Here is a 25,546-nt window from a genome sequence, read left to right as displayed (position 1 = left end):
CGCATTCTTTAAAAATGTCTTTCCTCTTATGTAATGCAATAGTGACAAACACCAAACAGATGGTGCTATGACAAGCTTTTTAAAAGTTGATCGGGAGCTCATCTTTCACAATTAATGTATGGGCATTTAAACGAGCTGCAGCCAGCCACAAAATTCCATCAAGAATCCATACATGACAACCGGCTTGACTGCGTGGCCATGCTCAACCTCCTGAAGGGCCAGGGGTAGATGGAACAAGTGATCACGTTGACTTGTGAGCCACAGTCAGAAGGTACATAGTTTGGACAGAATGAAGAACTGCCTCAGGCCTCGCAAAGCCCAGAGAGCTGGAGCCTTCCTCCATCTATTACCAAGACTGTCGTATTTTTGGTTTTTGTTTTCTTTTCCCCAAACTTTTATGTCGTCTTCAAGAGAGCGGACTCGCTTTCTCTCTCTCTTTCTCTCTCTCTCTCTCACAAACGATTGAGTTACAAACAGTGTCAGATGCTGCCAGGGAGTTCTTTTCCCCACCCCCACCCCCACCCATCTTCCTCAGTGTTCAGGGATGAGATCATTTCATTCGGAGCCAATTATAGAAGGAGAACACTGGGGATGTACAAAGAAGCCTCCTCCCACTAACACAGGCTGTACCCTGCCGGCATGAGCAGGAACAGGAGGCTGGATGTCCGGTTCCAAGTTCAACCTCAGGGTGTGCGAAGGCCAAGCATTCCTAAGCCGCAGCTTGGATCTGTCAAGCTAGGATGCTGGGCTTCTGGCTAAATGAAATCTTTCGGTCAGAAGTTCAGAGCTGGGTGAGTTCGAGGAGATCATCGCTATAAAAGATGGGCAAACTGGGGCTCAGAAAAGGGGAACCGGGACTTCCCCGGTGGTCCAGTGACTAAGACTCTGAGCTTCCCCTGCAGGGGGCGTGGGTTCAATCCCTGGCCAAGGAACTAAAATCCCACATGCCCACGCAGCCAAAATATATTTTTTAAAAACTAAGGGGGAGAGCGGGGGTGGGATGCATCACCTCAAGTTCACATAGCTAGTAGGCAGTGAAGCCAGATAGCTGGATGGTATCTTCCACCACTCCCCATGAGGAAGAAGTCTATTGACTTGGACCTGTCCAGTCCCCTTCCTGCTGCTTCTTATAACAGCATCCTGAGTTTTCCTAGGGGAACTATCCTTTTCCCCCTTGGTCCATGTGGTTCAATTAGGACTGATCCCTCTCTAGCCCTAGGATGCACCTATTGGCCAGTCCCAGCCAATCAGAGCCCACTGCCCTACCAGTTCAGGGATGGGCATGTAAGACGAGCCAGGTCCATAAGCAAGTGACGCCAGGAGTTTAGCCGGAGCTACGGCTACTGGAAATGAGAAGTTCTCTTCCACTCGGCAATACTAAACTGGAAGGAAGAAACCCAAGAGATGATGGTATCCATCTCCCACCCCAAGGTGCCTGCCTAAGGAAAGAGCCGAACAGAGGAGAGGAGGGCCAAAGGGTAGCGATCAGACAGCTCCAACCTCGCAGGCCCTGGATCTAGCCACACCTGAAGGGAAATCTATCCTGAATATTTTAATTACATGTGTAGATAAATTTCCATTTTTGCCAAAGTTGACTGAGTTCTGTCACTCATCAACCCACCCCCCACCCCCCCCCCCCACCACACACACACACAAAGGGCCTTGACTCAAAGTGCTTAGGTGTAGGGCAAGGCTCCATGAACATCACACTACAGGCTTCCCACCTTCATCTCCAAATCATTTCTGATTTTTTAAGCTTTTTTTCTCTTATTGGCATAGCCACATGGCATGTAGGATCTTAGTTCCCCAACCAGGAATCAAAACCATGCCCCCTGCCCTGGAAGTGCAGAGTCTTAACCACTGGACCACAAGGGAAGTCCTTTTATTTTATTCTTAATTTTTTTGGTATTGGTTGGATGGAGATACTTCCCCCTCCTCTGGCAGAGTCCCTGACTCCGTACAAACTCCTGCTGAAACTAGGGGTAATGAGTCAAATCCATTTCATCTGCCTTCACTGATCAAGGCTTTGCGTGCCCTCCAAGCAGCAAGCAGCCTAAGACATAAGAAGCTGGACTCCATTGTTTTCCAGGAACTTGGAGTCAGCTGTGTCTAGCTCACGCTGAGCCTCTTAAGACGGAACAAGATGGGACCACCGACCCTCCAACTGGACATGTGTGAGTGTTCCCTTGGTGACCCTTTGATTCTAGAGGGTCAAAAACTCCACCCGCAGATGGTGCTAAGCAGCTTCATCTTTCAGCATACAGAGGCCCGGAGCTTGGCTGCACCTGCACAGAACAATGATGGCACCTTTTTCCAATCTCCCTTCCCCACCCTCCCCATGCTCAGAGCCCCCTCCCACTTTATTCTTTATCCCATAAATACTCCAAAGCTCCTGGCCTTGCAGGAGGCAGATCTGAGGCTGGCGTCGTCTTTGTGCTTCGTGCACGCTTAGATGTCTCAGCATCGTGGCCTGCTGTGTGTGGGCAAAACGAAGCTAGTTCAGTGACATGGGCACCTACTCCAAAGGTGTGCCCAAGGGAAACATCCCCTTTCACAGCACCCGTCCCCCAGTGTCCCCACCACAGCCTCTAACTTCTTGTTCAGTCAAGAGCACAGGCTTTGGCATCCAGTTCAAACTCCAGCTCCAACTTTTCCTAACAATGAGGCCTTGTACAGGTCACCTGACTTTCCTGAGCCTCAGTTTCCCCTTCTATAAAAGGAAGAAAGATCATCCACCTCCCAGAATCCCAGAAAGTTAAAAGAGGTATCACTACTTAAGGGTTGGTTTTTCAACAGTATCTATGAAGGACTCCAGAACATTTATACTACGGAGCCCAGGCATCTCAGACACTGAGCCTGCTCAGGAAGACAGCAGCTAAACACTGCAGCCACGAAATTAAAAGACGCTCCTTGGAAGAAAAGCTATGACAAACCTACACAGCATATTAAAAAGCAGAGACATTACTTTGCCAACAAATGTCCATATAGGCAAAGCTCTGGTTTTTCCAGAAGTCATGTATGGATGTGAGAGTTGAACTATAAAGAAGGCTGAGGGCCAAAGAATTGATGATTTCGAACTGTGGTGCTGGAGAAGACTCCTGAGAGTCCCTTGGACTGCAAGGGGATCAAACGAGTCAATTTCAAAGGAAATCAACTCTGAATATTCATGGGAAGGACTGATGCTAAAGCTGAAGCTTCAATACTTTGGTCACCTGATACAAAGAGCCAACTAATTGGAAAGGACCCTGATGCTGGGAAAGACTGAGGGCAGGAGAAGGGGACAACAGAGGATGAAATGGCTGGATGGCATCACCAACTGGATGGACATGAGTTTGAGCAAATTCTGGGAGATGATGAAGGCCAGGGAGGCCTGGCGTGCTGCAGTCCATGGGGTCGAATGAGCGGCTGAACAACAACAAACACACAAAAGAAAATTTCCAAATAAAACGACCTCCCGTGGCCCAAACAAGCGTAGGGGCAGAGGCAGAGAAAGCCTGCTATTAGGGAACCTGACCTCAGTGTGAACTGCCTGACCGGTCAGCATCTCTTTCCCCTCCATCACCCTGGCTCCTCACCCCAGACGGACACACACAGGTGCTGCTGAAATGCTTGTCAGTGACTCACTGACACTCCCAGAGCTGGTGGGGGCAGACAGTGATTCCCAGGAGTGCCCAGAGTCCTGATTTAGGAAAGACGGTTGAGTAGCAGGAACATGTGGGCCAGTCCCTGCCCAGACCAGAGGGCAGTGGAAAGATACACCCCTCCCCCAACTCCATCCTCGGAGCTCCTGGGTCTAAACGCTGGGAGAACCAAGCCAGCACCCTTGCTAGAGGAGGAGCAGGAAGCCAGGACTCATCCACAGTTCTTTATGCACCTGAAGTAAGGGATTCGTCAGAGATGGTTTTACACGAACGCAGGACAGGGCAGGAAATAATTGACTAGAAGATGGACGAACTTTGAAAACATTCTGCTATGTGAAAGAAGCCGGCCGCGAAAGGCCATTTGTAGGATTCCATTTATATGAAATGTCCAGAACAGGCAAATCCACGGAAATAGAAAGTAGACTCGTGGTTGCTTAGGGCTGGAGGGCCTGATGAATGAAGGGTAACTGATGATGGTACGAGGCTTCTGTGGGGATGAAAAGGGTTCTACAATTAGATCAGGTTAGACGATTGTCTGAATATACGACAAAGACTGAATTATACACTTTGAGTGAATGGCATAATGTGAATTCTAGCTCAGCAAAGGTGTTAAAGGACATATTAATAACAATTGACTCCCAAGGGGAGAAAAACTGCTCCCTTTCAAGTCCCTTGTGATTCCTCTAATGGAGACTAGGCAAGGACCTCGTCTCCACTGGAACACGTGGCCCCCTCACTTCCTCTCACACACATGCTAGTGTCTCGTTTGGACAAGGAGACAGCAGGCTTCCCATTCGGCTCCTGGAAGGGCAGTGCCTCGCCAGACTTGTTTGCTTTCCGTTGTGTTTGTTTTTCTGATTGCCTTCTAATTATGGCAGCTGATTGTTCACCTGTTCATTTATTCGGTAAACATGGATTAAGCGTTATGGTGTGACAGACGCTATTCTAGCCACAGCGGACACAGCAGGGGAGAAGACCAAAACCCTTGCCCTCGTGGAGCTGATGTCCTGCTAGGGCAGAAAATCTGAGCAGCTGGTGTAGCTCATGGGTTTCAAATCCCCGCTCTGCCATTCATTGGCTGTGTGTCCTGGGGCAAGTAACTTAACCTCTCTGTGCCTCAGTTCCCCCACATGCAAAATGGGGGTAATAACTGCATCTAACTCAGGATACAATGAGTTAGTATGTGTAAAAGGCCGGGACAGTGCGTGGGACACTGTAGGTACTTAATAAATGTTTGCAATTATTATCTATTTTCATTTCTAGCTGCAATTTTTAAAAAAAATTCCTCTTTATACACAGAATGTAAGTATAGGGCCTCCCTGGTGGCTCAGAGTAAAGAGCCCGCCTGCAGTGCAAGAGGTCCAGATTCACCCCTGAGTCGGGAAGATCCCCTGGAAAAGGGAATGGCAACCCACTCTAGTATTCTTGCCTGGAGAATCTCATGGACAGAGGAGCCCAGCGGGCTACAGTCCACGCAGTCACTTAGTGTCAGACACGACTGAGTAACACACGCATGTAAGTATAAGCTTCCTTTTAAAATAAATTTATTTAAGTAAAGAAAGAGATGAAATGGAGAGTCAAAAAAATGGGGGGTATGGGTAAGGAAAATAGGGCAACCTTGAGAAGAGCGTATTTAGGAGAAGAAGTTTGGGAACCCCTGAACCAGAGAGAGATGGCAGTAAGGCTGTGATTCAGCGGGCACCCACTGGAAACACAAAGCTATTTTCAGTGTCAGCGTAAGGACAAGGCTTGTTCCTGCAGTCTCAGATGTGCTAATTTCTCCCCACTCCTTCGTCCTATCGCCTCCCAAGCCCTGAGGGTTTCCCTGCCACCCAAGGAGGCTTTGGAAAGAGGGGCTTGGACAGATGGGGTCACGGCTGCTAGATGAAGACAAAGCCGTGAACCTCGGGGGAGGAACAGTCTTGGAACTGCCCGCGTCTCTCCCAGCTCTCTTGGCAGCTGGGGTTGCCGGCCGCTTGCCACAGCAACAGCTGGTGCCTGCAAGACAGGGGGCTGTTTCAGTGGCGACATGACTCTCCTGGGCACCGGGGATATTGGCTTTCAGGGACCCCTTCTCCATGCAGAAATACTTCAAATCAAAATCTACAACTGCGTTGTATAATGATAAATAGAATCCGGGCTGGATTCCATATCACACCTTCATTTTTATTACATTTTATTTCTTCTGACTTTAACAGGTTCAAATTAAAGCATTTTTGTGGTGCCTAAAAGTATATGGGCCCTGGGTCCTATGCGTATTCTTTGCCTGATGGAGAAGTTGGCCTCAGACTGGCCGAAGAACGGCTGATCCTAGAGGCTACCCTGGGCAATCCAGACTGGACTCTTAGAGTCTGACAAGGTGATCCCCTCATATCCTTAGCCTCCCTGTGCCCCCTTCCCCTCCTGTTGGAAGGCAACAGAGTGGAGGAATTAAGAACAAAGGTTCCGGCATGTGAGTGGGGGTAGCTCGTGACCCAGCTACTAGGAGCTTCTGGCTCTTTGGTGAGTAGCAGACGTAACCATAGTGCTTCCCTCATGGCTCAGATGGTAAAGAGACTTCCTGCAATGCAGGAGACCTGGGTTTGATCCCTAGGTCAGGAAGAGACTCCAGTATTCTTAGTGGATACTGGAGAATTCCATAGACAGAGGAGCCGAGCCAGCTAGAGTCCATGGGGTCGCAAAGAGTCAAACACGACTGAGCAACTAACACACACAGAACCGTAATCTCTGCCCCTCTGAAGTGTTGGGAGGGTATGATGAGATGCAAAGTGAAAAAGCAATCATGACAATAATAACGAACCATTTCAGCCACAAGAACGAACAACCCAAGGCAACAAGGCCGTCACTCAGATAGACCTTGCAAGCCACATTCTGAGCAAAAGAAACTGAATTCTAAAAGGTACTTCCTGTATCATTTCATTTATGTGACTTGGGGGTAGGGGATTAAACTCTTATGTTTAGGTATCTGCACCAGGTTGACTAAAGCTATAAAGTAAACTGTACAACGGACCACCATAAAATCAGGATGATGGTCTTCTCTACGGGGAGGGAGGGACTGTGGTTGGGGGGTTCTGGGGAGACTGGGGGGCTAGCCAAATTCTATCCCATGCCTCGGTGCTGACTACCCAGATGTGTCCTCTTTGCAAACATTTATGAAACTGGTTCATATATATTTTAGCCAATTCTCTGTAGGTATGAAAAGCGAAAGTTTTAGTTGCTCAGTCATGTCTGACTTTGCGGCCTCATGGACTGTAGCCCGCCGGGCTCCTATGTCCATGTAATTCTCCAGGCAAGAACAATGGAGTGGGTTGCCATTTTCTTCTCCGAGGGATCTTTTCAACCCAGGGATTGAACCTGGGTCTCCTGCATTGCAGGCAGATTCTTTACTGTCTGAGCCACCAGGGAAGCCTCTGTAGGTATAATCCACATCTTTAAAAATGCAAAAGAATAACAGTAATAGCATAGTGAAATTGTGTTCTGTGCGAGGCACTGTTCTAAGCTTCTAAGCACAGTGCCTGGCACTTCATAGACACTTCACAAAGGACAGCACTTGAAGTTACCATTATTATTGCTATGCTCAGAATATAAGCTAGAACTAATGTCCCTTGTCGCCAAAGGGCTTGTGAGGCTTGAATAAGAGCTCACAGACAAAGCACCCTGTTGGAACACAGCGCACAGTGGGTGCAAGACCATGGTGGGTGTCCTTCTGCTTGTCCCAAACTCAGAGACCCTTCTCCTGCTGAATAAACCTTCCTGAACTCCCCCACCAGCAGGCTTACCCTCCCCAGGTCCCAGCCCTCTGCATGCCCACCCTCGCCAGCTGCCCATGGAAAGAATCTGGCTGGCAGTCCATCCCCATCCTCACTTTGCTCCTCCTTCTCTGCTGAGTCCTGCCTGGTGAGCTCATGCCCCAGTCAGACCTTCCGCCACCTGTTCTGTGGGCCTGGCCTGGCTGGGGTGGGGGCAGGCAGACATGCCTGTATCTGGAACAGCCCTGGCTCTGGTCTCCATCCCAGCCCATGATGCCTGGTAGAGGCAGGGGTTCCTAGGACCCTCATCTCAGCCTCACCAAAGTGCCATGTTCCTGGAGTATGTGCTTCCAAAAAGAGAGGTTTGGCATTAATCAGAGTTTCAGGGCTAGCAATGCTTATTCAAAGATGGATAGGTAAATTGAGGCTCTAATAAGTAAGTATCTAGCCCCCAAAATGAATCTCTAATGGTAGAATTTCAGGTCTAGGATGAGTAAGTGGTGGTGGGTAGAGACTGGAGTAAGGTTGGTCGAGAGGACATCCCTATTGTCTGCCATTTATTTACTTGACACCTACTATGTGCCAAGTTTTCCACATTTATTATATTTCATTTTCACAAAGTACATATTATTATACCCATTCTATAGGTTAAACATGACAATAGCAGCTTCCACTAGTAAGCATCTATGAGGAGCCAGGTGCTGTGCAAAGATCTCAGGATCTTTCCTGCAGTACAAGTGATGGGGACTGTCAGGACCAGAAGTGGGGTTTGCACCTGGATCTGTGCAGTCCCAATGCCTCTTGTTCAGATACATCTGTCCCTAACACCCCATCTGGCATCAGCCTCCCCTGCTCTAGGTTTACAACGAGCAGGGCTGCTCAGTTTCAAAAGGCAGGAAACTAACATCCTTAGAAACGGGAGAAGAGCTCCCTGGACAGACCCCAGAGTGGGCTCTGCTTCCTGCAGGATGATAATCCCTGCACTAGAAAAGCACGCTAGTGGAAAACAGTCTAGACTTGTCTTCAGTACTTGGCCCAGGAGACTGGGCAATAGGTTCAAAGCCTGATTCTGCCTCTTGGCAGGTGTGTGACCTCAGGCACGTCTCTGTGAATCAGTCTCCTCTTCCAGAGAAAGAGGATCCTGCAAGTGTTCACTCTGGGCTCTCCCCACTCCGCCTTGCTCATTCCACACCAGCCTCAATGGTGGCATGCTCCCACCTCAGGGCCTTTTCACCTGCTGTTCCTTCAGCCTAAATACCCTTCCCCCATACGTCCCCATGGCTCCATCCCTCACTGCCTTCAGGTCTCTGTTCAAATGTGTCACCTTCCTTTAAAAACTAATAATGATAAATATCCCCAGAATTTCCCCAATTGTGCTTTCTTTCCCTGACACTTGTCTCCTATCTGACAAATTACAGACTTACTTGCCTCATGTCTGCCTCCTCACAGCAGAATCTGTCTCCATGAGAGAAGGGATCACAGCTGTTTTGCTCACTGAATTTCCCCAGTGCCCGAAACACTGCCTGACACGTGCTTAATAGTAAGTGCTCAACAAATACTTGTTGAATGAATGAATGGATGAATACAGAATAATGCTTGGCACATATAAGCGCTCAATAAATGTTAGCTACTATTGTAATCCTAAATACTTTCCAAGACATCTGCCCTTGTGGGAGGAGCTTGGGAGAGAGTAACAGCCAAATCCTGTGTGACCTTGACTAAGTCACAATGCCTCTTTGAGCCTCGGTTTCCCCACCTATAACATGAGGGGAACGAAACATAGTGTTTAAGGGAATTCTGACGAGTCAGCCATCAAACCAGCTCCCTTTCCTAGATGCCAAGAGCTATGCTAAATCTTCAGCTTGCACAGTCTCATTTCACTTTCATCATTGCCCCATGGGGAGGTCCTCTGATTATCTGTATTTTCAGACAAGGAAATTGAAGTCCAGAGAGGTCATGCAATTGCCCAAGGTCACACAGCTGGGAATGGCAGGAGCTGCTTCTCCTCAGACACTGGGATCAGGACCCTCCTGGGCCCGCCTGCCCTGGCCAGAAAACAGGATCCCACCCCCTCCCACCTTCACCTCTCAGGCAGCAGAGAGGCCCCGGGCTCTAGAGTCACACTTGCCCAGGCCCAAGTCCCCCTGCTTACCCACCAGGCTCAGTGCCAACCCCGTAGCAGTGCCCACTCCTGGTGTCCTAGGCAGGCCACTCACACTTCACACAGATTATGTGGCCCTGGGTCAGATACCTCACCCACTGGGTACGGGGGGCTCCTTCACCTGCTGGCAGCTGTCCAGAATGGGCCCCAGCTGGAACTGAACACAGCACCTGCAGCCACACAGGAAGACACCACCTCAAACACCTGCGAGCATTTCTGGAGCACCTGCTGTGTACCTCACCTTATGTAGGCTCAGGCTGGGACAATTTCTCCCTGCTACAGAAACCTTTGGGGCAACTCAGCCTGCATCAACAGGTAACATACAAGTGAGGGCTTCCATGAGCCAGTTCTTCAAGCACTGCATCCAAAGGACCATATAACCTATTTCTCATCTGTCTCCCCCGGGAACGGCAGCTGCACAGTGGCAGGAATTTTGATCCATCCCGTTCACTGTTGTGTCCAAGGCCTAGATCAGGATCTGATGTGCTAAAAAGTTGAGAAATGAATCATTCGGTCCCATGGAGGAGGGAGACCATGCCAGGCAGATGCTGGCCCCCGTTTACAGAATAGGAAACTGAGGACGAACAAAATAACCTGCCCAGAGTCAGACAGATAATAAATGGTAGGACCGAAAATGGAACGACCTCATTCCAAAAGCCTCAATAAGCACTCCAAAGCGCTTTGCAAAATATATCACTTTATAGAAAAGATTCACCGTGAGAATTATTTAAATAATTCTCCCATTCTGGAGTATCTGGGGGGAAAAAAGTCCTTCAGTTGTGTCCGACTCTTTGGGACCCCAAGGACTATACATGCAGTCCATGGAATTCTCCAGGTCAGAATACTAGAGTGGGTAGCCTTTCCCTTCTCCAGGGGATCTTCCCAACCCAGGGATCGAACCCAGGTCTCCTGCATTGCAGGCGGATTCTACACCAGCTGAGCCACAAGGGGAGAGGGTCTGAGTTAAGATCCAATTTGCCAAAATTTTACTTAGACCCAACTTTTTGCCCAAGCAGCAGTAAATGGCGCCCCCTGCTGGAGGAGATGCAGCTTGTCAAGAACCCGGGGGTGACTGTGTGGGCCTGCTGCCCTCTGCTGGCACGAGGTGCCCCCTGCTGCAGCCTCTGGAAGGATAAAGGATTGGACAGTTTTCTTCTCGCAACAGCCCAAAGCCAGCCCAGAGCACTTTCCTCTCAGCTGCCCCCCAGAACTCCTTAGGAATCTGTCTCTTACCAGTGAAATGAAAGTTCCTCAGTCATATCCGACTCTTTGTGACCCCATGGACAGCTGCACACCAGACTCCTCTGTCCATGGGATTCTCCAGGCAAGAATTCTGGAGTGGGCAGCCTTTCCCTTCTCCAGGGGATCTTCCCAACTCAAAGATCGAACCCAGGTCTCCCACATTGCAGCTGGATTCTTTACTGTCTGAGCCACCAGGGAAGTCCAAGAATACTGGAGTGGGTAGCCTATCCCTTCTCCAGGGGATCTTCCTGACCCAGAAATCAAATTGTGGTCTCCTGCATTGCAGGTGGATTCTTTACCAGCTGAGCTACCAGGGAAGCCCCGATTGTACCAGGAGCCTGTGATAATTGCAACTTTCATCTTCCCAACACGCTTTCTCTCACCTTTTGGTGGTTTATTTGGGGGAACCCTTGCTCTCACCTTACGTGGTCTTGGAGGGGCAATCCTTGTCCTGGCTCCCCACACCTCCCCTAGCATGGACATATGATTGAAGTTGACAAATCAGAGGTCCCGTCCCCTGGGCCATGGTGATTGATTGATTCACGGAGGGGTCTGGGATCCAAGCAGGACCCGCACCCCCCTCCAGAAATGATGCTGAGATGGGGAAACAGGACTCCTCCAGCTGGGATTGCTAAGCTGGGAGGATGTGCGGATGTTGGTGGGGGCAGCTTGGCGGCTCCAGGGAGAGGGGCTGCTTGAGAATGAAGCCAATATATGAAGGGGGAAAAGTGGGGAGATGGAGTCTCGATAATATTTGACCTCTTGGCTTGAAATATCATTTCAAAACTTCCCTCTCAGTTATATAGATAATAATTCTCCTTTTCCGTTGAGCCAGTTTGAGCTGAGTTTCTGTCCCTTGAAAGGAAAGGAATCCTAACTAACAGGCTGCTCTTACCATCACCCTTAGCACTGCCTTTGTTCAGACCTTACTCTTTCAATTGATACTTGTTGAATAGTTACCGTGTATGAGGCGCAGTCCTAGAAGCCTGGCCTCTTCACCACCATTCGCAGCACACTGCTTGACCCCATCCCTGAAATCCACCCTTCAAAGGTGCAGGGCTTCCACCCTGGTCTAACCATCTTCACTTCTCATGTGGACAATATATTGCAGTAGCCTCTGCACTGGTCTCCCTAATTCCCACCTTGCCTTTCTGAGATCAGTTCTCCAAATAGCAGCCAAGGGATCCTGTGAAAACCTAAGTCAGAGTCCGTCATTCCTCAGCCCCAAACCCTCCCACGCCTCCCATCTTATGCAGAGAAAGTTCCCACCACGGCCTACAGCCCCTGTACGATCTGACCACCCACCAGTATATCATATTTCCCACTCTCTCTCACTCTCCCTGAACTCCAGCCTCCTTGAACACCCCAGGCCTGCCCTGCCTCAGGACTTCACACTTGCTGGTCCATCGTCCGGCAAAACTTTTCCCCCAGGTAACCTCTCCAATAGCTTGGTTCAGATATCACCTTCTCAGTAAAGATGTCTCTAACACACAACCGTCTTCCTGTTTTATTTTTCTCCGTGGCACTTAGCACCATTTGACAGGCTATCTATTTTTTTCTTGTCTGCCTCCTCCAAGGCCAACTCCATGAAAATGAGTATTTTTGTCCTTTTATGTTCCTTGCTGTAGCCCCAAGGCCTAAACCCAGTACCTGTCATACAAATAATAAACATTGAGTGAATGAGTGAATGAATGAAGTTGAATAGAGACCAATTATTAGGGACTCCACAAATGCAACGGGACATGAAATGGGGAGTTGTTAAAGCTCCCAAAGTAAGACAGAGACAGGGTGAAAGTCTAATCCAGGGGAAGATGGTCACAAAGTTGAAGCTGACTTGGGGTTCGTTTGCTTCCGCCTGCCCTATTAACTCCTGATTCTTGGTGATATTTCGCTTTTCTCGCTCTTTCCCATAGCTGCCTGTGGTTTTCAGAGCAGGGACTGTGGGCCCAGGAGGAAACAGGTTAAGAAGCCCCGCTTTTCCAGGTGCCCCCAGACAAAGGCTGTGACACCACAGGAAGAATTAGGTACTTCTAGTGCCTGAGTCGTGTCTATGGCAGCCCTAAGGAGCCTGCGGAGTCGCGTAACCGGGTAGATGGTCCCCTTATGCAACGATGGAGGCAAGATTACATTTATCTCTGAGACTCACAGCCTTGCACAGTGGGTGGCACAGTGGGTCTCAACAAAAAGTTCTTCAAATGAATGATCTTGATGAATAAGTGAGTGAGTGGGAAAAGAGATGCGTTAATAACTGAGTGGATGGATGGGTGACTGAAATGATACAGAAAAGGAAGAATGGTTGGGTGATGAGCGCATGGGAAGGTGGGAGGGTGGGGAAAGGAGGGAGACAAGATGGTGAATGGGAAGAAGGATGGATGGAGAGGTGAAAGGTGGATGGATAGATGGAGGGGTGAAAGAGCCAGACGACAGAGGAATGAAAGGGTGGGAAGACAGAAGGATGGAGGAAAGGGGGACAGAGGTATGGGTGGATGAATAAATTAATTAAAGTAACTAATTGTTGAGCCAACTTCCAAACACCTTCCTTCCTAGAGTGCAGGAGAACACAGAGAAGAATTGAGTCAGTCCAGGAGTGGATATCGATTCTTTATGGAAAAAAAAGCCAAAGGAAGTTCCTACCCCTCCCCAGTCCCTGAGTGATGGAACTGAATCAAAGATATGGTGTTGAACTAATTAATGCTTGTCATCTAGAGAAGATGGCACACCTAACACACAGCTTCTCTTCTCTTCTCTATCTGCTTTTCGTGTAGCCTAGAGCATGAAGGAGAGTCCCAGAGAAGCCCGGGTTCCGGTGCCAGCTCTCCCTCTTATAGATGAGTGATCTTGGTCCACTCTGAGACTCAGTCTCCTCATCAGCAAAATGGGTATAATGCTAGAACCTATACCATACACTGATTGTCTGAGTTGAATAAAATGATACAGGATGAACCACGTATCTCAGGCAAGTTTTGTGCCTGCCTGAGCCTTGGTATCCCCTTCAGAAAATGCAGAGTAACATTGGCCTCACAGAGTCAAGAAATGGGGCAAAGTACACGGTAGACCGTAGAGGCAGTCAGGAAATCTTCCTGGAGAAAACTGTCATCTGTGCAGGAAACGAAGAACCAGGCAAGTTAGACGTGGGTGGCAGAGGGGCAGGAGGGTTTCAGGCAGAGGAAATGATGCTCCTTCGTTCCTCTCCCCGTTGCCACCACCCTGGTCCAGACAGCATCCTCTCCTGCCTGCATCACTGCAGGGGGCCTCCCCACTGCCCTCTGACCCCTTTCCATCTGCTGTCCCCCACAGGGGTCAGAATCATCCTTTTAAAACAGACAGAAGGAGGGAGGAGAGGAGGCCACAAGAGGTAACTTGAGCTTGTAGACCGCAAAGGAGTTTGGATTTCACCCTGAGGTCACTGAGTACCTACTGGCGAGTTTCAGGAAGGAGGGGGACACCAGGGTAAGACGTGTGCTATGCATCCTGCCAGGCTGTGGCATGGGAAGAGATCGGGAGGCGACAGTTTAGCCTGCACTTCCACCCCTTCGGGAAAACCCCTGAAGGTTTCACTCTCTCGGTCAGTCTCTCCAGGTGTAAAATGAGCCTCACCTATTTTTTTGGTATTGAGATAAAAGCATTTTATCGGTACATGCAGGGGGGCCAACATCTGTTGCTTTGCCTCCCCTGTGTCCATTCCTCCCAGTTTTCCTTTGGAGAACACCCCTCCCCTAACTCTCATTCAGACAGGGCTGAGCCACCCTTCAGCTTCACCCTGCAGCTCGGGCTTCAGTAGTTGCGGCTCTCAGGCCTTACAAGGTGGGCTCAGCAGTTGTGGTGTGCAGGCTTAGTTGTTCCAAGGCATGTGGAATCTTCCCTGGACAGGGGTCGAACCCAAGTCCCCTGCATTGGCAGGCAGATTCTTATCCACTGGACCACAAGCGAAGTCCAGCAGTGGCTTTTCTTCACGCTTAGAATAAAATCCAAATTCCTTACAACAGCCATCAAGGCTCTGTAGCTATCATGCCCGCCTCTCTCTCTGACATTATTTTCTGCCACTTTCCTTCCTGATTTTTACGCTCTCGCCATGCTGGGCTCCTCACTGTCCCTCCAGCATCCAACCTGGACCCTGCCTCAGGGCCTTTGCACTGCCTGTTCTCTCTGCAATCTGTCCCCTCAGACACCTACACAGCTTCCTTCCTCGCCCCCTCAGATGCCCTTTGTCACGGAGGCCCTCCTTGACCCCTGTATCTGAAATAGGTTCTTACCACCCTATATCCCCACCACTCTTATTCTGCTTTGGGTTTTCTCAGAGCAGGGATCGCTAGTTGAAATTACATCATATCTTGTATTGTTTCTTTCCCTTTTTGGCTGTACCGCGTGGTTTGCAGGATTTAAGCTCCCCAACCAGGGATCAGCCTGTGCCCCTAGCAGTGGAACCGCGGAGTCCTCACCACTGGCCCTCGGGGGAGTCTCTGTGTTGTTTCTTGTCTGTTTCCCCCACTGAACGTCAGCTTCTCCAGGGCAGGAGCTTTTTCCGCTTTGCCCCTCTGTCAGTGCTTGGCACTTAGGAGGCCCTTAAAAGTTGTTGAACAAATGCAGAGTCCTCTGTCATACTGAGCATTTACTGTCTTCCCAGAGCTTCACACCCGTCGTCGCAGGAATCCTGTGAGCCTGCAGTTGAAATCCAAACTTGAGAGACTCCAGCGTCTTGGCTCAACTCAGATATTCAATCTCCTTCAGCCCTACTTGCCTGTTCTGGGAGATGGATTCGACAATAGTGCAAAACGTGCATATACGTAGGAGTTAGGGTTCTGGCGAGCGACAGATGGCACACCCAGAAGAGTTGAATGGAACAGAATTTGACAAGGGCTCTGTTCGTGATGGTGGGGGCAGGGGAGCAGGAGGAGAGGGGGATACAGGAGCCCATTGAGGGTGGGACCCATGGCTGTGGGTCTCCCCCAAGCAGGAGTGAGGGTGAGCCAGGTGTGGGGGCGATAAGCACCGGGGCGGCTCGGTCCTCCCTGCGGGTGCCCCTCATTGACAGCAGCCAGGGGGCCTAGGAGCCTCTGGGATGCACAGGTTTCCCTGGGGGGCAGAGGGCCCAGAGAAGGATCCTAAGGCTGTTGTGAAGATTACATGGAGTCTGGGCTGTGATTTGCCTGGTCCAGCAGCGGTGACGTAATTGATGCCGTTATTAGGTGGGTGTTGGAAGCAATAGATGACTGTTAGGCTGCGATACATGATTTCCTTCCTCCGTGCCCCGTTCCCTCCCTCCTTGCCAAGCATTTCAGCTCTGCTAAGCGCTGAGATCCACTCAATGAGTATGCGACTTCCTAAGGTGCCAGAAGCAACGCCGATTTTATAACACAGTCACCTCAGTCCCTCAGTTCAGGGGTGCACACTTTTGTTTTTTCTTCACATTTTCAAGCTGCTGAAGTAGCACATGTGCCCTTGTGGTGAGTGTTGTTCACGAGGACAGACCTGGTCTTTCCTGTTCCCTGTGGTGTCTCCAGCACCCAGGACAGTGCCTGACTCCTGGGAGATGCTAGGGAAATACTTGGGGGAGGAGGGATCTAACTCTGACATTTGCAGTGCCCTGTGTGTGCACGTGTGTGTTCACACGTGTGTGTTCACGTGTGTGTGTGCATGCATGAGTGTGCGATGTATGTCGTGTGAGTGACTGCTGAGGCGTCTCAATAAAGGCTTGACAATTTCTTGTCAAAAAATTTTCTCCCTGAGCAATGTCTGAAGATCTTGCATTTTGGCCAAACGGCCTCCCCCATCGGGTTTGGCCCAGTCCCGCCCTGGGGCTGTGAACTCCAATGAAGAAGCTGAAGGTCTCGAAGGCCGAATCATCAGATGTGAGTGGTTAGGCTTGTGGGAAAAGGGGGTAGGACCTGGGCACTGCCCAGATGCCACAGGAGTTGCCCTTGGAGACGCCACCTTGTCTCCCAGCCGTCCCGCGCATCGGGGCAGAGTGGGGCAGCTGGAGTCTCTGTGTCAAGCCCTGCCTGCCAGCTGTCTTACCGCGTCCGCAAGAGGCAGGTCCTGCAGCAGCCAAGGAATAGCAGTGTTCCCTGCCCCTGCTTGGAGGAGCCGGCTGGCTGCATGGAGGGCGGGAACCACAGGGACTGGAGTGGGACAGCCCCTAGGGCAGCTGTCCGAGGGAACGGCCTGGCTGAACTGCAGGACCCTCCACAAGTTCGCGTATGGGGGCTGAGTTTAGGGTGGGACTTTGTCTTCCCGTGCCCTGATCCCCCTCCTCACCCTGTGAATGAAGTAAGAAGTTCTGACTTTCTCTAAGCATCTCGATTTCTTCTTTCTACTCATCCCCCAGTGTGAATCAGTTACGGTTTTGTTTAAATGAAGATGATAGGAAATCCACCCTAAACTGACCTGAGCAAAAGAATGGGTGACTCAGGTCTGCATTCAAGCATGGCTGGGTCCAGGAGTTCAAACAATGTTGTCGGGACCCACTCTCCATCTCTCAGTTCTGTTTTCCTCTGAGTTGGCCTCATTTTCAAACAAGCATTCTCCTTGTAAGTCTTTGATAGCTCCAGACTTCCCTGCAACCACTCTAGCAGATGGAAGAAAAAGCCTTTCTCCTTGGTTTCAGCAAACGTCCTAGGATGAAGTCTCATTGGCTTGACCTGGGTCCTGTGTCTGCTGCTGAACCAATCAGTAGGGCCAGAGTGATCCAATACTCCGATTGGCTGCGCTGGGGACACGTGCTCCCTTTGAAGATGAAGGTTTTAATTATTTTTTTAAAAAGCCATTGCCGAGTTCGGAGCAGAGGAGTGACAAGATCACATTTGAGGTTTTAACGGGCGGTCTCTAGCTGCCGGGTGGGGGTCAGGCTACTGCTGTTGTCCAGGCGGGAGACTATAATCTACAGTAGAGAAACCTACCAGAAAAAAAAAAAAAAAGAGTTTCGCGTCACTGAAGTGTTCAAAGAGTGACTGGACGACCTGGCAGGGAGACTGCAGGCCACATTCAGGCACTGGCTGGGCGGCTGGACCAAGGGGATCCCCAGCCTTCCGCAAGGAATGTGAGAGATTTTGCAGCAAGTTAGGCAGACACCACTCTGCTCATGTTCTTTCCAAGTTGCCGACATCTGTGATGTCAGCAAGCAGCTGACACCCCCAGAGAACTGTCACCACGCGTGGTCTAGACCCAGGGTCACAACCTCAGTACCGTCGTGTGATTTTTCGTACCTTGCCAGCCTCCTCAACTAGAACGTCAGCTCCGTGGAGGCAGGAATTCCCCTGCTCAATTCCAGAACCAAACACAGTGTCTGACATACAGGGACCCAGTAAGTAACACGTCACTGAATTCTGAATGAGCTCCTGGAGCCATAGCCTCAACAAAGGAAATATGACCACAAGTGGTGTTGCAAAAAGGTGCCGCCAGATGGCGGTGTTTCTCAAACCCTATCCCATGTTTTTCTGAGTAAGGAGAAATTCTAGCTTATCAGTGCAGCTGAAAAAGGAGGTTTTAAGGTTGCTCTTCCAGCCCTAGGGACCCAGATAACATCATGTCAGCTGAGCCTGCTGGAGCCAGACTGAATTTCCCACAGTCCCTTGGATCCCTCTGTCCCATCTCCAACAGACCCAGGCTCATCAGGAAATGTTTTTCTGGACAATTCTAACCCCAGCTTCTTCTCTGAACCTCACTGCCCTGCCTTCTGGCCATCCATCCTCCTCATTGTCTACCAAAAAGCTTTTTCTGGAATGCAGTTCTGGCCTGTCACCTGAAATCCTTTAGTGGTTCTCATTTCCTATTACCTCAATAGGTTTCGCAAAAGGTCTTTTGTGATAGTAAATCACAGAGACCCCCAAGACTAATGGTTGAAAATCTAAGGGTTCTTGCAATACATCTACAGTCAACTCCATGCGTCCTCCTTCTGTTTGATGTCTCAGCGCACTTTACTTTGGGGCTTCCCTGGTGGCTCAGATGGTAAAGAATCTACCTGCAATGTGAGAGACCTGGGTTCCATCGCTGGGTTGGGAAGATCCTCTGGAGAAGGGAATGGCAACCCACTTGGGTATTCTTGCCTGAAAAATCCCATGGACAGAGGAGCCTGGTGGGCTACAGTCCATGGAGTCCCAAAAGTGAAAGTGAAGTTGCTCAGTCGTGTCCGACTCTTTGCAACCCTGTGGACTGTAGCCTACCAGGCTCCTCAGTCCATGGAATTTTCCAGGCAAGAGTACTGGAGTGGGTTGTCACTTCCTTCTCCAGGGGATCTTCCCAACCCAGGGATCAAACCCGGGTCTCCCTCATCGCAGGCAGATGCTTTACTGTCTGAGCCACCAGGGAAGCCCCACGGGGTCCCAAAGAGTCAGATACAAGTGAATGACTAACACTTTCACTTTCCCTGAAATGCAGGGGCCCCCACAGCTCAGATGTGCGCAGCTGGCATTGCCCTCCCAGCCTCCCCACCCCCGTCTTCTTGTAACATGACCTTGGCTTCCTTTTGAAGAACCACCCTCCCCACCTTCAGTCCACATACTTTGGATAAGGCTGACCTCATGTTCCCATTGCTGGGACTGAGTATGTGACCCAGACATGACTAATTGACATCTTCCTTTGCCCGAGGCTGTGATTTATTGGATCATGAATCAGCTTGCAACCCAAACTGGGCCTATGAGAAACACCCCTGGGGGTTTGACTCGAATAACTAGGAAAGGGACCTCCCTTTCCACTAGGGACACCAGTTTGGAGTTGCAGAGGACTCTCTCTGTCAACACTTGGGGACAGCGTGCCTGAGATTCAAGCTAACATAGCAGAGCTAGAAGGTGGAGAGTCCTGCTGACCTTGCAGTCACCTTGGAGTCCCTGGGTCCAGCCTTGCCTGAAGCCAGAACGCACGGATGGGTTTTCAGTGACCTGCACCAATACTTTCCCTTCTTAGCTGAAGTATATGAGTTGTATCACAACCCTGAGAGTCCTCAAACTAGTACAATGAAAACATAAGTGTATAAATGGGGACTTTGAGCCTTTCAGGATTGAAATGAGAATGAAGGAGCCTAAAGTAAGTGAAATATTCAGTAGGGAACTTGAAAACTGCGAGGTCATGGCCTATCCTTTCAGGCTTTATTAGCCGCTCCGCCCCACCCTCTCTCCCTGCCTCCACCCTGCTCTCACCAGCCATTTCCAAGCCTCATTTTGCTCTGACTTACATTGTTTATTTCTTCCACAGCTACCCTCTCTCCCCAGAAACAGACTATAAGCTTGAGGGGGGCCAGAGTCCCATCTTTCTGACCCCCACTGCTCCCAGCTGAGCTGGGCACACAGCAGGTGGCCAGCAATGTAACTGAAGTGAAGGTGGGCGATGCCAAGGGTTCCCATTTCACCTGTGGGCTCAATTTCCCTCCTGCAGCAGGTTGAAGTCCCTCCCATCCTCATCCTACCAGATGGAATCGTGATCTGGAGTCAGACCGAAAAGGGGAAAAGGAGTTAGCTACTCAGTCATGTTAGCTACTCAGTCGTGTCCGACTCTTTGCAACCCCATGAACTGTAGCCTGCCAGGCTCCTCTGCCCATGTTTCCAGGCAAGAATACTGGAGTGGGTAGCCACTCCCCTCTCCAGGGAATCTTTCTGACCCAAGGATCAAACCTGGGTCTCGTGCATTACAGGTAGATTTTTTATCGTCTGAGCCACCGAAGACTGCTGGGGTTTAAATCCTAGATCTATTGCTCAATAGCTGAGCAAGTCAGAAGTAGGTGACCACCTCTCCATGTCTGTGTGCCTTATCTATAAAACAGACACGATAACACTATTCCATCGGGCTGTTATGAGGCTTAAAGGAGATAATTTATTTAAAGCATTTTAAATAAATTTTTAAACAATATTTTTTAAGTACCTAAAACAGTACCTTCTGATATGTGATAAGTACTCAGTAAATGTTAGTGGGTTTTTTTTTTAGGCCATCCTCAATACCTCTCTTTACCACAAACAATTCTTGAAGTCAGTCAACTCTACTGTCTAAATCACTCATGAAAAATACAAATCTTACCTCCTAACTGGTCCCCATGTCTCCTTTCTGCCCTTCTCCCCTCCCTCCACCCAAAGGTGGAAAACTGACTTTTTCCTCGGTCTGTTCAAAAGACCTCAGCTCCACCCAGCCTAGACAAAGGAGCAGATCCTAGACCTATTGCGTTTTTGATGCCTTCCCAGAGGAGCAAAACAAAGAAGCGTGCAAAGCTTTGACGCTGCTGGGTCCACCAGCCTGAGCTGTTTATACAACAGCAGCCACTGGGGAGCTGATAACACGATGTGATTCTGTGCACTCAGGTCAGACTGTGGGAAAGTGTCACAGATCACCCTGCCTGGTCCCCTTCCTGGGCCCCCACTCCTGCCCTGTGATGGGGGCCCTGTGGGTGCAGCTACACCAAGCACCTCAGCCCCACACTCTGAATGACCCTATGACTACCAGTGCCCTCTGCACCGAAATCAGATGAATACAGAAGCATTCCTAAGACAGTCCTTCTCCAAGTTTAATCTGGGGGAGTCTCATTTGCTCCAAAGTCTCATTGCACAGAAGAATTGATGCCTTCGAGCTGTGGTGCTGGAGGACTTCTTTTTTTAGAAAAATTTATTTATTTATTTTAATTGTAGGCTAATTACAATATTGTAGTGGTTTGGGCCATACATTGACATGAATCAGCCATGGGTGTACTGTGTTCCCCATCCTGAACCCCCCACCCACCTCCCTCCCCATCCCATCCCTCAGGGTCATCCCAGTGCACCAGCCCTGAGCACCCTGTCTCATGCATCGAACCTGGACTGGCGATCTGTTTCACATATGGTAATATACATGTTTCAATACTATTCTCTCAAATCATCCCACCCTCGCCTTCTCCCAGAGTCCAAAAGACTGTTCTATACATCTGTGTCTCTTTTGCTGTCTCGCATATAGGGTCATCGTTACCATCTTTCTAAATTCCATATATATGATTAGTATACTGTATTGGTGTTTTTCTTTCTGACTTACTTCACTCTGTATAATAGGCTCCAGTTTCATCCATCTCATTAGAACTGATTCAAATGTATTCTTTTTAATGGCTGAGTAATATTCCATCATGTATATGTACCACAGCTTTCTCATGCATTCATCTGCTGATGGACATCTAGGTTGCTTCCATGTCCTGGCTATTGTAAACAGTGCTGCGATGAACATTGGGGTACACGTGTCTCTTTCAATTCTGGTTTCCTCGGTGTGTATGCCCAGCAGTGGGATTACTAGGTCGTATGGCAGTTCTATTTCCAGTTTTTTAAGAGAGTCCCTGGGACAGGAAGGAGATCAAACCAATCCATCTGAAGGGAAATTAACCCTGAATACTCCTTGGAAGGACTGATACTGAAGCTAAAACTCCAGTATTTTGGGCATCTGATGAGAATAGCTGACTCATTGGAAAAGTCCCTGTTGCTGGGAAAGATTGCGGGCAGGAGGAGAAGAGGGTGACAGAGATGAGATGGTTGGATGGCATCACCGATGCAATGGACATGAACTTGGGCAAACTTCGGGAGATGCTGAGGGAGAGAAAGGCCTGGTGTACTGCAGTCTTGGGGTCTCAAAGGGTCGGGCACAACTGGGAGACTGAACAACAACTACTCATTCGCTATGATTTGGGAAGAAACCACATCCAAAAATACTTTCTCCTCTCTGCTACCTAAATTTCCACCATTCACCACTGCAAGTTGCGGGGAGCAGCAAGGAGCTAGAAGCAAGTGGATAGCCCAGCTCCAAATCCTGCTGGGTCGCCTTGGCTGGCCAAAGCCCGCACCTGTCTGAGCCTTGCTCTTCCCAGAGGCTGAGCAGGGACCTTATTATAGACCAGAGCCCCAGAATGCCATGAGACAGGAACCAGGTTGGATGAGACACCCAGCTCACAGAGTACGCTGGTGGTCAGTAAATGTTGTTTGAGCAGTCAGTCGTGTCCGACTGTTGGTGACCCCATGGACTGTAGCCCGCCAGGCTCCTCTGTCCATGGATTTCCCAGGCAAGAATACTGGAGCAGGTTGCCATTTCCTTCTCCAGGGGATCTTCCTGACCCTGGAGGGGATTAAACTCTCGTCTCCTGCCCTGCAGGCGGATTCTTGACTACCAAGTCAGCAGGGAAAACCTAGTAAATGTTAGGTCCCTTCCACTTTGAATTTTTTAGAGCTGTTCTCTTTGAAATACAAGTTTCTGAAGGAAGCTCCCCTGAGGCTCCAGGTAGAGGGGTCCAATCAGTCACCCTTCTCAGGACTTCCCAGCTGGTCAGGAGGTAAAGAATCTTCTTTACAGTGCAGGAGATGTGGGTTCAACCCCTGGTTGGGGAACTAATGATCCCATACGTCCAGCAACAACTAACCACCACACCACAACTAGAGAGCCTGGCTCCACCCCCCAAGGATCAGCCCACACTGAAATGTCCCACAAGAGACAGGAAGACTCCACCTCCAGCGCCTGAGAGCTGTATGTGTTCTCAGTCTCTCAGCCATGGCTGACTCTGTGCGACCCCACGGACTGTAGCCCCCAGGCTCCCCTGTCCATGGATTTCCCAGGCAAGACTACTGGAGTGGGGTTGCCGTTGCCTTCTCCAGGGACTCTTCCTGCCCCAGGGATTGAACCCATGTCCCTTGCATTGGCTGGCAGATTCTTGACCACTGTGCCACCTGAGACCTGTGGCAGCCAAATAATTTTGTTTAAAAATCACTGTTCTCCCTGACAAAGGAGATTTAGATCATATCCACTTGACAAGGTGACAAAATTTAGATTTTTTTGTCTCCAGTGGGAGACAATCCTGCATATTAATAATCAACCTTGAATATTCATTGGAAGGACTGATACTGAAGCTGAAGTTCCAATACTTTGCCTGCCTGATGTGAAGAGCCAACACATTGGAAAAGACCCTGATGCTGGGAAAGACTGAGGGCAGGAGGAGAAGGGGACGACAGAGGATGAGATGGTCAGATAGCATCATTGACTCAATGGACGTGAATTTCAGCAAACTCCAGGAAATAGTGAAGGACAGTGAAGCCTGGCAGGTTACAGTCCATAACGTAGTAAAGAGTTGGACACGTAGGGACTCAACAACAATAACAACTCCAGTGGGTGTGAAAAGGTTATTCCTAGAATTTAAAAAGGATGGGGAGGGGGGTGTTCCCTGGTGGTCCAGTGGTTAAGAATCCACCTCCCAAGGCAGGGGGCATGGGTTCCATCCCTGCTCAGGGCACCTAAGCCCTTGCACCCCCACTGCTGAGCCTCCGCTCTCGCGTTCCTGAATGGGCTACAACGACTGAAGACCCTGCGCCCTGGAGCTTGTGCTCCGCAGCAAGGGAAGCCCCAGCAATGAGAAGCCTGCTGGCCGCAATGAAGGCCCAGCGAAGCCAAAAATAAACAAGTAAATCTTTTTAAAATAAAAATAAAAATGGAGTCCTCCCCACTAAGCTAAGTTGCTTCCCTTGTGTCCGACTCTTTGCGACCCCATGGACTGTCGCTAGGCTCCTCTGTCCATGGAATTCTCTGAGCGAGAATACTGGAGTGGGTTGCCATTCCCTTCTCCAGGGGTTCTTCGCGACCCTCGTATCCAACCTATTTCTCTGATGTCTCCTGCACTGGCAGGCGGGTTCTTGACACCACGCTGGCGGGGGAGGGGCGGTTGGGATGGGGGTAGGGGGTGTCTCGCTATGTGGCACCTGCCTACCGTCAGGAACTCCCACCCTCGCAGTCCCCCCTTCGCCCAAGTTTTAGCCTGTTCCCCCCCACCCCTCACACCCAGTTCCTCCACCCCTCCGGGACCACCCTGCCGGTTTCCCCTCTCTGCTCCGTGTCCGTCCACTCCAAGCCCTCTCCAGGCTTCAGCCCTTCCTTCTGCTTCTCAACACCGCCTCCATCTGCCTGCTGAACCCCCCTTGCCAGCGACGGTCGCCCGCCCTCCCGCTCCCACCTCGAACCCCTCCCAGCCCCAAGCCCTTCCCCCAGCTAGAGCTGCCAGATAAAATTACAGGATGCCCAGTTAGATTTTAATTTCAGAAGAAGAATCCCTTTTTGGCCTAGTTTTTAATTTCAGACGAGTAATCAATAATTTTTAATATAAGTATTTCAGTTCCAATTCAGTCGCTCAGTCGTGTCCGACTCTGCGAGTATGGCCCGCGCAGTACTCAGGACACACGTATACTCCATAAGTGCGGGTTATTCATCTGAAATGCGAGTTTAACGGGGCGTCTTGCGTTTTAATCCACTAAATCTGGCGCCCTACCCCACGCCGCCCGCGCCTCCTCGCGTGGCTCCGCACTGCGAGAGCCCGCCGACGGCCGGCCTCCCGCTCTCACCTGGTGTGGCCGCGTGCGCCCTGCTCAGCTCGTGCGCCCCTCCTCTCTCGCGCTGTTCCTGCTGGGTCCCCTGCCTCGCGCCCCGGAGTGCCTGGCTCGCGCGCCTCTTCCCCAAGCGCTCCATCCTCGGACCGCCCTCCCAGGCCCCGCGCAAGGTGAGGACTCTTGCGCCTTCTCTTCCCAAACGCTCATCGACTCTTCTCGCATCCGTGTCCGTTCGGTTCCCCAGCCCACAGACTTGCGCAGCGGGGTCGGGGGCTCGCGGGCCCCTTTCTCCGCGCGCCCCTCCCCAGCCCCACTCTTGCCCCTGGCGTCCCGCGCGACTCCGTCCCCCTTGCTCGTGCGCCCCTCCAAGTCCAGAACCGACCCCCCCGACCCAACCAGGCTGGCTGTCTTTCTTCCTTGCGATGGCACGCTGGTACCCGGCTCCCCTAGGCCCTGAGAGCT

General features: G+C 50.3%; 1 long non-coding RNA gene across 1 annotated transcript; it reads left to right on the top strand.

The window, feature by feature from the left end:
• The first annotated feature begins 616 nt into the window (after nt 1–616).
• On the top strand, nt 617–5,872 carry LOC132657581 (uncharacterized). The gene is made up of 2 exons (XR_009595981.1): nt 617–791; nt 2,090–5,872. It is a non-coding gene; the product is annotated as an uncharacterized LOC132657581 (long non-coding RNA).
• Nucleotides 5,873–25,546: the final 19,674 nt, after the last annotated feature.

Source organism: Ovis aries, chromosome 13 (assembly GCF_016772045.2).
Source record: "Ovis aries strain OAR_USU_Benz2616 breed Rambouillet chromosome 13, ARS-UI_Ramb_v3.0, whole genome shotgun sequence".
Taxonomy (NCBI): Eukaryota; Metazoa; Chordata; class Mammalia; order Artiodactyla; family Bovidae; genus Ovis; species Ovis aries.
This window is presented reverse-complemented; position numbering and strand designations above follow the sequence as displayed.